Here is an 11,844-nt window from a genome sequence, read left to right as displayed (position 1 = left end):
GGACGACATAGTATAGTATGTCGTTTTTGTCAAATTTTGGACCAATATTTTTTTTTTACAAAAATTGTCACACTTGGACAACATAGTATAGTATGACGTACTACATAGTTTAGTATGACGTTTTTGTCAAGTTTTGGACCAAAAAAATGTTTTCAAAAAAATTGTCAGATTTTTGGACGACATAGTATATATAGTATGACGTTTTTGTCAAATTTTGGAACACTTTCTTTTTTCCAAAAAATGGTCACACTTGGCCGACAATATAGTGTGAGGTACTACATATTATACGATGACGTTTTTGTCAAGTTTTGGACCAAAAAAATGTTTTAAAATAAATTGTCAGATTTTTGGACAACATAGTATAGTCTGATGTTTTTGTCAAATATTCGCCAGATAAAAATCTACTTCTAAACATGAACAACTAACTGAAGTTTAGCTCAGATGGTAGAGCACCTGGCCTGCCCCATGTGTTGAAACTTTTGTCCCCACTGCAGGTGGTCCTGGTTCGAATCCCGCGTCGAGCGGCAGATCCCGTATGTCATTCTCCCCCTATCTGCCTCCCATTAATGGAGATGTAGATATTTAAACATAGTATAGTATGACGTTTTTGTCAAATATTGGACCAACATTTTTTTTTCAAAAAATGGTCACACTTGGACGACATAGTATAGTAGGACGTACTACATAGTATAGTATGTCGTTTTTGTCAAATTTTGGACCAAAAAACGTTTTTCAAAAAATTGGTCAGATTTTGGACGACATAGTATAGTATGTCGTTTTTGTCAAATTTTGGACCAATTTTTTTTTTCAAAAAATTGTCACATTATGGACGACATAGTATGGTAGGACGTACTACATAGTATAGTATGACGTTTTTGTCAAATTTTGGACCAAAAAACGTTTTTCAAAAAATTGGTCAGATTTTGGACGACATAGTATAGTATGTCGTTTTTGTCAAATTTTGGACCAAATTTTTTTTTCAAAAAATGGTCACACTTGGAAGACATAGTATAGTATGACGTACTACATAGTATAGTTTGACGTACTACATAGTATAGTATGACGTTTTTGTCAAGTTTTGGACCATGAAAATGTTTTCAAAAAAACTGTCAGATTTTTGGACGACATAGTATAGTATGACGTTTTTATCAAATTTTGGACCACTTTTTTTTTTCAAAAAATGGTCACAATTGGATGACATAGTATAGTGTGAGGTACTACATAGTATCGTATGACGTTTTTGTCAAGTTTTGGACCAAGAAAACGTTTTTTCAAAAAATGGTCACACTTGGACGACATAGTATAGTATGACGTGCTACATAGTATAGTATGACGTACTACATAGTATAGTATGACGTACTACATAGTATAGTATGACGTTTTTGTCAAGTTTTGGACCATGAAAATGTTTTCAAAAAAATGGTCAGATTTTTGGACGACATAGTATAGTATGACGTTTTTATCAAATTTAGGACCACTTTTTTTTTTCAAAAAATGGTCACAATTGGATGACATAGTATAGTGTGAGGTACTACATAGTATAGTATGACGGTTTTGTCAAGTTTTGGACCAAAACACGTTTTTCAAAAAACTGGTCAGATTTTGGACGACATAGTATAGTATGTCGTTTTTGTCAAATTTTGGACCAATATTTTTTTTTTCCAAAAATTGTCACACTTGGACAACATAGTATAGTATGACGTACTACATAGTTTAGTATGACGTTTTTGTCAAGTTTTGGACCAAAAAAATGTTTTTCAAAAAAATTGTCAGATTTTGAACGACATAGTATAGTATGACGTTTTTGTCAAATTTTGGACCAATTTTTTTTTTCAAAAAACGGTCACATTATGGATGACATAGTATAGTAGGACGTACTACATAGTATAGTATGATGTTTTTGTCAAGTTTTGGACCAAAAAACGTTTTTCAAAAAATTGGTCAGATTTTGGACGACATAGTATAGTATGTCGTTTTTGTCAAATTTTGGACCAATTTTTTTTTCAAAAAACGGTCACATTATGGATGACATAGTATAGTAGGACGTACTACATAGTATAGTATGACGTTTTTGTCAAGTTTTGGACCATAAAAATGTTTTTCAAAAAAATTGTCAGATTTTGAACGACATAGTATAGTATGTCGTTTTTGTCAAATTTTGGACCAATATTTTTTTTTTCCAAAAATTGTCACACTTGGACAACATAGTATAGTATGACGTACTACATAGTTTAGTATGACGTTTTTGTCAAGTTTTGGACCAAAAAAATGTTTTTCAAAAAAATTGTCAGATTTTGAACGACATAGTATAGTATGACGTTTTTGTCAAATTTTGGACCAATTTTTTTTTTCAAAAAACGGTCACATTATGGATGACATAGTATAGTAGGACGTACTACATAGTATAGTATGATGTTTTTGTCAAGTTTTGGACCAAAAAACGTTTTTCAAAAAATTGGTCAGATTTTGGACGACATAGTATAGTATGTCGTTTTTGTCAAATTTTGGACCAATTTTTTTTTTCAAAAAACGGTCACATTATGGATGACATAGTATAGTAGGACGTACTACATAGTATAGTATGACGTTTTTGTCAAGTTTTGGACCATAAAAATGTTTTTCAAAAAAATTGTCAGATTTTGAACGACATAGTATAGTATGTCGTTTTTGTCAAATTTTGGACCCAAATGTTTTTTTTCATAAAATGTTCACACTTGGACAACATAGTATAGTATGACGTACTACATGGTATAGTATGACGTTTTTGTCAAGTTTTGGACCATAAAAATGTTTTTCAAAAAAATTGTCAGATTTTGAACGACATAGTATAGTATGTCGTTTTTGTCAAATTTTGGACCAATTTTTTTTTTCAAAAAACGGTCACATTATGGATGACATAGTATAGTAGGACGTACTACATAGTATAGTATGATGTTTTTGTCAAGTTTTGGACCAAAAAACGTTTTTCAAAAAATTGGTCAGATTTTGGACGACATAGTATAGTATGTCGTTTTTGTCAAATTTTGGACCAATATTTTTTTTTTCCAAAAATTGTCACACTTGGACAACATAGTATAGTATGACGTACTACATAGTTTAGTATGACGTTTTTGTCAAGTTTTGGACCAAAAAAATGTTTTTCAAAAAAATTGTCAGATTTTGAACGACATAGTATAGTATGACGTTTTTGTCAAATTTTGGACCAATTTTTTTTTTCAAAAAACGGTCACATTATGGATGACATAGTATAGTAGGACGTACTACATAGTATAGTATGATGTTTTTGTCAAGTTTTGGACCAAAAAACGTTTTTCAAAAAATTGGTCAGATTTTGGACGACATAGTATAGTATGTCGTTTTTGTCAAATTTTGGACCAATTTTTTTTTTCAAAAAACGGTCACATTATGGATGACATAGTATAGTAGGACGTACTACATAGTATAGTATGACGTTTTTGTCAAGTTTTGGACCATAAAAATGTTTTTCAAAAAAATTGTCAGATTTTGAACGACATAGTATAGTATGTCGTTTTTGTCAAATTTTGGAACAATTTTTTTTTTCAAAAAACAGTCACATTATGGATGACATAGTATAGTAGGACGTACTACATAGTATAGTATGACGTTTTTGTCAAGTTTTGGACCAAGAAAACGTTTTTCAAAAAATGTGTTAGATTTTGAACGACATAGTATAGTATGTCGTATTGTCAAATTTTGGACCAATTTTATTTTTTTAATAATGGTCACATTATGGACGACATAGTATAGTAGGACGTACTACATAGTATAGTATGACGTTTTTGTCAAGTTTTGGACCAAGAAAACGTTTTTCAAAAAATGTGTTAGATTTTGAACGACATAGTATATATAGTATGTCGTTTTTGTCAAATTTTGGACCAATTTTTTTTTTAAAAAAATGGTCACATTATGGACGACATAGTAAAGTAGGACGTACTTCATAGTATAGTATGACGTTTTTGTCAAGTTTTGGACCATAAAAATGTTTTCAAAAAATTGGTCAGATTTTGAACGACATAGTATAGTATGACGTTTTTGTCAAATTTTGGACCAATTTTTTTTTTCAAAAAACGGTCACATTATGGATGACAGTATAGTAGGACGTACTACATAGTATAGTATGATGTTTTTGTCAAGTTTTGGACCAAAAAACGTTTTTCAAAAAATTGGTCAGATTTTGGACGACATAGTATAGTATGTCGTTTTTGTCAAATTTTGGACCAATATTTTTTTTTTCCAAAAATTGTCACACTTGGACAACATAGTATAGTATGACGTACTACATAGTTTAGTATGACGTTTTTGTCAAGTTTTGGACCAAAAAAATGTTTTCAAAAAAATTGTCAGATTTTTGGACGACATAGTATATATAGTATGACGTTTTTGTCAAATTTTGGAACACTTTCTTTTTTCCAAAAAATGGTCACACTTGGCCGACAATATAGTGTGAGGTACTACATATTATACGATGACGTTTTTGTCAAGTTTTGGACCAAAAAAATGTTTTAAAATAAATTGTCAGATTTTTGGACAACATAGTATAGTCTGATGTTTTTGTCAAATATTCGCCAGATAAAAATCTACTTCTAAACCTGAACAACTAACTGAAGTTTAGCTCAGATGGTAGAGCACCTGGCCTGCCCCATGTGTTGAAACTTTAGTCCCCTCTGCAGGTGGTCCTGGTTCGAATCCCGCGTCGAGCGGCAGATCCCGTATGTCATTCTCCCCCTATCTGCCTCCCATTAACGGAGATGTAGATATTTAAACATAGTATAGTATGACGTTTTTGTCAAATATTGGACCAACATTTTTTTTTCAAAAAATGGTCACACTTGGACGACATAGTATAGTAGGACGTACTACATAGTATAGTATGTCGTTTTTGTCAAATTTTGGACCAATTTTTTTTTTCAAAAAACGGTCACATTATGGATGACATAGTATAGTAGGACGTACTACATAGTATAGTATGATGTTTTTGTCAAGTTTTGGACCAAAAAACGTTTTTCAAAAAATTGGTCAGATTTTGGACGACATAGTATAGTATGTCGTTTTTGTCAAATTTTGGACCAATTTTTTTTTTCAAAAAACGGTCACATTATGGATGACATAGTATAGTAGGACGTACTACATAGTATAGTATGACGTTTTTGTCAAGTTTTGGACCATAAAAATGTTTTTCAAAAAAATTGTCAGATTTTGAACGACATAGTATAGTATGTCGTTTTTGTCAAATTTTGGAACAATTTTTTTTTTCAAAAAACAGTCACATTATGGATGACATAGTATAGTAGGACGTACTACATAGTATAGTATGACGTTTTTGTCAAGTTTTGGACCAAGAAAACGTTTTTCAAAAAATGTGTTAGATTTTGAACGACATAGTATAGTATGTCGTATTGTCAAATTTTGGACCAATTTTATTTTTTTAATAATGGTCACATTATGGACGACATAGTATAGTAGGACGTACTACATAGTATAGTATGACGTTTTTGTCAAGTTTTGGACCAAGAAAACGTTTTTCAAAAAATGTGTTAGATTTTGAACGACATAGTATATATAGTATGTCGTTTTTGTCAAATTTTGGACCAATTTTTTTTTTAAAAAAATGGTCACATTATGGACGACATAGTAAAGTAGGACGTACTTCATAGTATAGTATGACGTTTTTGTCAAGTTTTGGACCATAAAAATGTTTTCAAAAAATTGGTCAGATTTTGAACGACATAGTATAGTATGACGTTTTTGTCAAATTTTGGACCAATATTTTTTTTCAAAAAACGGTCACATTATGGATGACAGTATAGTAGGACGTACTACATAGTATAGTATGATGTTTTTGTCAAGTTTTGGACCAAAAAACGTTTTTCAAAAAATTGGTCAGATTTTGGACGACATAGTATAGTATGTCGTTTTTGTCAAATTTTGGACCAATATTTTTTTTTTCCAAAAATTGTCACACTTGGACAACATAGTATAGTATGACGTACTACATAGTTTAGTATGACGTTTTTGTCAAGTTTTGGACCAAAAAAATGTTTTCAAAAAAATTGTCAGATTTTTGGACGACATAGTATATATAGTATGACGTTTTTGTCAAATTTTGGAACACTTTCTTTTTTCCAAAAAATGGTCACACTTGGCCGACAATATAGTGTGAGGTACTACATATTATACGATGACGTTTTTGTCAAGTTTTGGACCAAAAAAATGTTTTAAAATAAATTGTCAGATTTTTGGACAACATAGTATAGTCTGATGTTTTTGTCAAATATTCGCCAGATAAAAATCTACTTCTAAACCTGAACAACTAACTGAAGTTTAGCTCAGATGGTAGAGCACCTGTCCTGCCCCATGTGTTGAAACTTTAGTCCCCTCTGCAGGTGGTCCTGGTTCGAATCCCGCGTCGAGCGGCAGATCCCGTATGTCATTCTCCCCCTATCTGCCTCCCATTAACGGAGATGTAGATATTTAAACATAGTATAGTATGACGTTTTTGTCAAATATTGGACCAACATTTTTTTTTCAAAAAATGGTCACACTTGGACGACATAGTATAGTAGGACGTACTACATAGTATAGTATGTCGTTTTTGTCAAATTTTGGACCAATTCTTTTTTTTCAAAAAATGGTCACATTATGGACGACATAGTATGGTAGGACGTACTACATAGTATAGTATGACGTTTTTGTCAAGTTTTGGACCAAAAAAAGTTTTTCAAAAAATTGGTCAGATTTTGGACGACATAGTATAGTATGTCGTTTTTGTCAAATTTTGGACCAATTTTTTTTTTCAAAAAATTGTCACATTATGGACGACATAGTATGGTAGGACGTACTACATAGTATAGTATGACGGTTTTGTCAAGTTTTGGACCAAAAAACGTTTTTCAAAAAATTTGTCAGATTTTGGACGACATAGTATAGTATGTCGTTTTTGTCAAATTTTGGACCAAATTTTTTTTTCAAAAAATGGTCACACTTGGAAGACATAGTATAGTATGACGTACTACATAGTATATTATGACGTTTTTGTCAAGTTTTGGACCAAAAAAAAACGTTTTTCAAAAAAAGGTCAGATTTTGGACGACATAGTATAGTATGTCGTTTTTGTCAAATTTTGGACCAATTTCTTTTTTTCAAAAAATGGTCACATTATGGACGACATAGTATAGTTGGACGTACTACATAGTAAAGTATGACGTTTTTGTCAAGTTTTTGACCAAAAAAACGTTTTTCAAAAAAATGGTCAGATTTTGGACGACATAGTATAGTATGTCGTTTTTGTCAAATTTTGGACCAAATTTTTTTTTTCAAAAAACGGTCACATTATGGACGACACAGTATAGTAGGACGTACTACATAGTATAGCATAACGTTTTTGTCAAGTTTTGGACCATAAAAACGTTTTCCAAAAAATTGTCAGATTTTTGGACGACATAGTATAGTATGACGTTTTTGTCAAATTTTGGACCAAAATGTTTTTTTCAAAAAAAGGTCACATTATGGACGACATAGTATAGTATGACGTACTACATAGTATAGTATGACGTTTTTGTCAAGTGTTGGACCAAAAAAACGTTTTTCAAAAAAATGGTCAGATGTTGGACGACATAGTATAGTATGTAGTTTTTGTCAAATTTTGGACCAATTTTCTTTTTCAAAAAATGGTCACATTATGGACGACATAGTATAGAAGGACGTACTAAATGGTATAGTATGACGTTTTTGTCAAGTTTTGGACCATAAAAATGTTTTCAAAAAAATTGTCAGATTTTGAACGACATAGTATAGTATGACGTTTTTGTCAAATTTTGGACCAAAATGTTTTTTTCAAAAAACGGTCACATTATGGATGACATAGTATAGTATGACGTACTACATGGTATAGTATGACGGTTTTGTCAAGTTTTGTACCAAAAAAAGTTTTTCAAAAAATTGGTCAGATTTTGGACGACATAGTAAACCATGTCGTTTTTGTCAAATTTTGGACCAAATTTTTTTTTCAAAAATGGTCACATTATGGACGACATAGTATTGTAGGACGTACTACATAGTATAGTATGACGTTTTTGTCAAGTTTTGGACCAAAAAAACGTTTTTCAAAAAATGGTCACACTTGGACGACATAGTATAGTGTGAGGTACTACATAGTATAGTATGACGGTTTTGTCAAGTTTTGTACCAAAAAAAGTTTTTCAAAAAATTGGTCAGATTTTGGACGACATAGTAAACCATGTCGTTTTTGTCAAATTTTGGACCAAATTTTTTTTTCAAAAATGGTCACATTATGGACGACATAGTATTGTAGGACGTACTACATAGTATAGTATGACGTTTTTGTCAAGTTTTGGACCAAAAAAACGTTTTTCAAAAAATTGGTCAGATTTTGGACGACATAGTATAGTATGTCGTTTTTGTCAAATTTTGGACCATATTTTTTTTTTCAAAAAATGGTCACACTTGGACGACATAGTATAGTATGACGTACTACATAGTATAGTATGACGTACTACATAGTATAGTATGACGTTTTTGTCAAGTTTTGGACCATGAAAATGTTTTCAAAAAAATTTTCAGATTTTTGGACGACATAGTATAGTATGACGTTTTTATCAAATTTAGGACCACTTTTTTTTTTCAAAAAATGGTCACAATTGGATGACATAGTATAGTGTGAGGTACTACATAGTATAGTATGACGGTTTTGTCAAGTTTTGGACCAAAAAAAGTTTTTCAAAAAATTGGTCAGATTTTGGACGACATAGTATAGTATGTCGTTTTTTTCAAATTTTGGACCAAATTTCTTTTTTCAAAAAACGGTCACACTTGGAAGACATAGTATAGTGTGAGGTACTACATAGTATAGTATGACGGTTTTGTCAAGTTTTGTACCAAAAAAAGTTTTTCAAAAAATTGGTCAGATTTTGGACGACATAGTATACTATGTCGTTTTTGTCAAATTTTGGACCAATTTCTTTTTTTCAAAAATGGTCACATTATGGATGACATAGTATTGTAGGACGTACTACATAGTATAGTATGACGTTTTTGTCAAGTTTTGGACCAATGTTTTTTTTTCAAAAAACGGTCACATTATGGATGACATATTATAGTAGGACGTACTACATAGTATAGTATGACGTTTTTGTCAAGTTTTGGACCATAAAAATGTTTTTCAAAAAAATTGTCAGATTTTGAACGACATAGTATAGTATGTCGTTTTTGTCAAATTTTGCACCAATTTTTTTTTTTTTTAAATGTTCACATTATGGACGACATAGTATAGTAGGACGTACTACATAGTATAGTATGACGTTTTTGTCCAGTTTTGGACCAGGAAAACGTTTTTTCAAAAAATGTGTTAGATTTTGAACGACATAGTATAGTATGTCGTTTTTGTCAAATTTTGGACCAATTTTCTTTTTCAAAAAATGGTCACATTATGGACGACATAGTATAGTAGGACGTACTACATGGTATAGTATAACGTTTTTGTCAAGTTTTGGACCATAAAAATGTTTTCAAAAAAATTGTCAGATTTTGAACGACATAGTATAGTATGACGTTTTTGTCAAAATTTGGACCCATTTTTTTTTTCAAAAAATGGTCACACTTGGACGACATAGTATAGTATGACGTACTACATAGTATAGTATGACGTTTTTGTCAAGTTTTGGCCCATGAAAATGTTTTGAAAAAACTTTTCAGATTTTTGGACGACATAGTATAGTATGACGTTTCTGTCAAATTTTGGACCATTTTTTTTTTTTCAAAAAATTGTCACATTATGGACGACATAGCATAGTAGGACGTACTACATAGTATAGTATGACGTTTTTGTCAAGTTTTGGACCAAAAAAACGTTTTTCAAAAAATTGGTCAGATTTTGGACGACATAGTATAGTATGTCGTTTTTGTCAAAATTTGGACCAAAGTTTTTTTTTTTCAAAAAATGGTCACACTTGGACGACATAGTATAGTATGACGTACTACATAGTATAGTATGACGTTTTTGTCAAGTTTTGGACTAAAAAACGTTTTTCAAAAAATTGGTCAGATTTTGGACGACATAGTATAGTATGTCGTTTTTGTCAAATTTTGGACCAATTTCTTTTTTCAAAAAATGGTCACATTATGGACGACATAGTATGGTAGGACGTACTACATAGTATAGTATGACGTTTTTGTCAAGTTTTGGACCAAAAAACGTTTTTCAGAAATTGGTCAGATTTTGGACGACATAGTATAGTATGTCGTTTTTGTCAAATTTTGGACCAATTTTCTTTTTTCAAAAAAATTGTCACACTTGGACAACATAGTATAGTATGACGTACTACATAGTTTAGTATGACGTTTTTGTCAAATTTTGGACCACTTTTTTTTTTTCAAAAAAGGGTCACACTTGGATGACAGTATAGTGTGAGGTACTACATATTATACCATGACGTTTTTGTCAAGTTTTGGAACAAAAAAATGTTTTCAGATAAATTGTCAGATTTTTGTACGACATAGTATAGTATGACGTTTTTGTCAAATTTTGGACCAAAATTCTTTTTTCAAAAAATGGTCACACTTGGACAACATAGTATAGTATGACGTACTACATAATATAATATGACGTTTTTGTCAAGTTTTGGACCAAAAAAAATTGTCCGATTTTTGGACGGCATAGTATAGTACAGGGGTCACCAACCTTTTTGAGATGAGAGCTACCTTAAGGGTAAAGAATAATATGGAGGGCTACCACATTAAAAACATATTTTTGTTTACCATTTAAATTATTAATATTATGCATTCAACTGCATACACATTCATTCCAGTGCTTACTCCTAACGATAACCAGTTTTTATAAACAATATCAAAGATATTTTACTGAGCGATCATATGGATACATGCAAGTGAGGTGAAGTGAAGTGAGCCCGCGGGCACCGTATTGGCTGCCTGCGGGCTACCAGGTGCCCGCGGGCACCACGTTGGTGACCCCTGGTATAGTATGACGTTTTTGTCCAATTTTGGACAAATGTTTGACACACCTGTGCTGATACATCAGATTCAGCAGCCATCATAACTGCACCTTTAGCATCAGCAAGCACTGTTTCTCCTGCACCTTGGCTAACCCCCATCTCTAAAAATGAGACCAAAATGAGAAAGAAATGAGCGTGGAGTGGAGAGAAAGAAGATTTTATTGAGCTGTTAAGTTGCCAACAAGTTTTTACCTTTCAGTTTTATAAATATTGACTTAAGACAAATGTTATATTGTTGGTTGATAAAATCTGGATGAAGGATATTTTTGTTTGATATTTATTTTATTTTTCAGTCATCTATTTGCTAAAAATCAATCCTCAGGCTTTCCACAAACCTTTACTCCTAGTTTCAAGTTCCCTCCCTCGTTATTGTCCCTGGAGGTCACCATGTCAAATTTCCAAGCAGAAATATAGCCTCTCTGCAGGCTTTTGAGACCACACAATTCTGCTCTCTGGGAACTCCAACAGGCTCTCATGGGGATTGAGCCCAGGAGGGCACGGACTGGAGCTGCTGCATAGTGCGCCGGCAGGAGTTCGCCCCAGACTGAGGGGTAATTGGTTTATCCCACCGCCTGGCCTGCTTTCCCATGTGGGCCACTGCTGTGGGGAAGCTCGGGGGTACAATATGGAAACAGCGTGATACCCTCCTGCACCGAACAGGCATTCACTGCTCGGGTACCAGGAGCACAAAGCTGGAGCAGAGATGTCTCTTGGCTTTGAAAAGGTTGCCATTTGGTCTCCTTTAAACAGTGAGCAGCATTTGTGGTTGAAAATGTGGAGTGATTGAATTTCGGCT

The sequence above is a fragment of the Microchirus variegatus genome (assembly GCF_963457635.1).
Source record: "Microchirus variegatus genome assembly, chromosome: 10".
Taxonomy (NCBI): Eukaryota; Metazoa; Chordata; class Actinopteri; order Pleuronectiformes; family Soleidae; genus Microchirus; species Microchirus variegatus.
The sequence above is the reverse complement of the archived record's forward strand: the minus strand, read 5'-3'. Positions refer to the sequence as shown.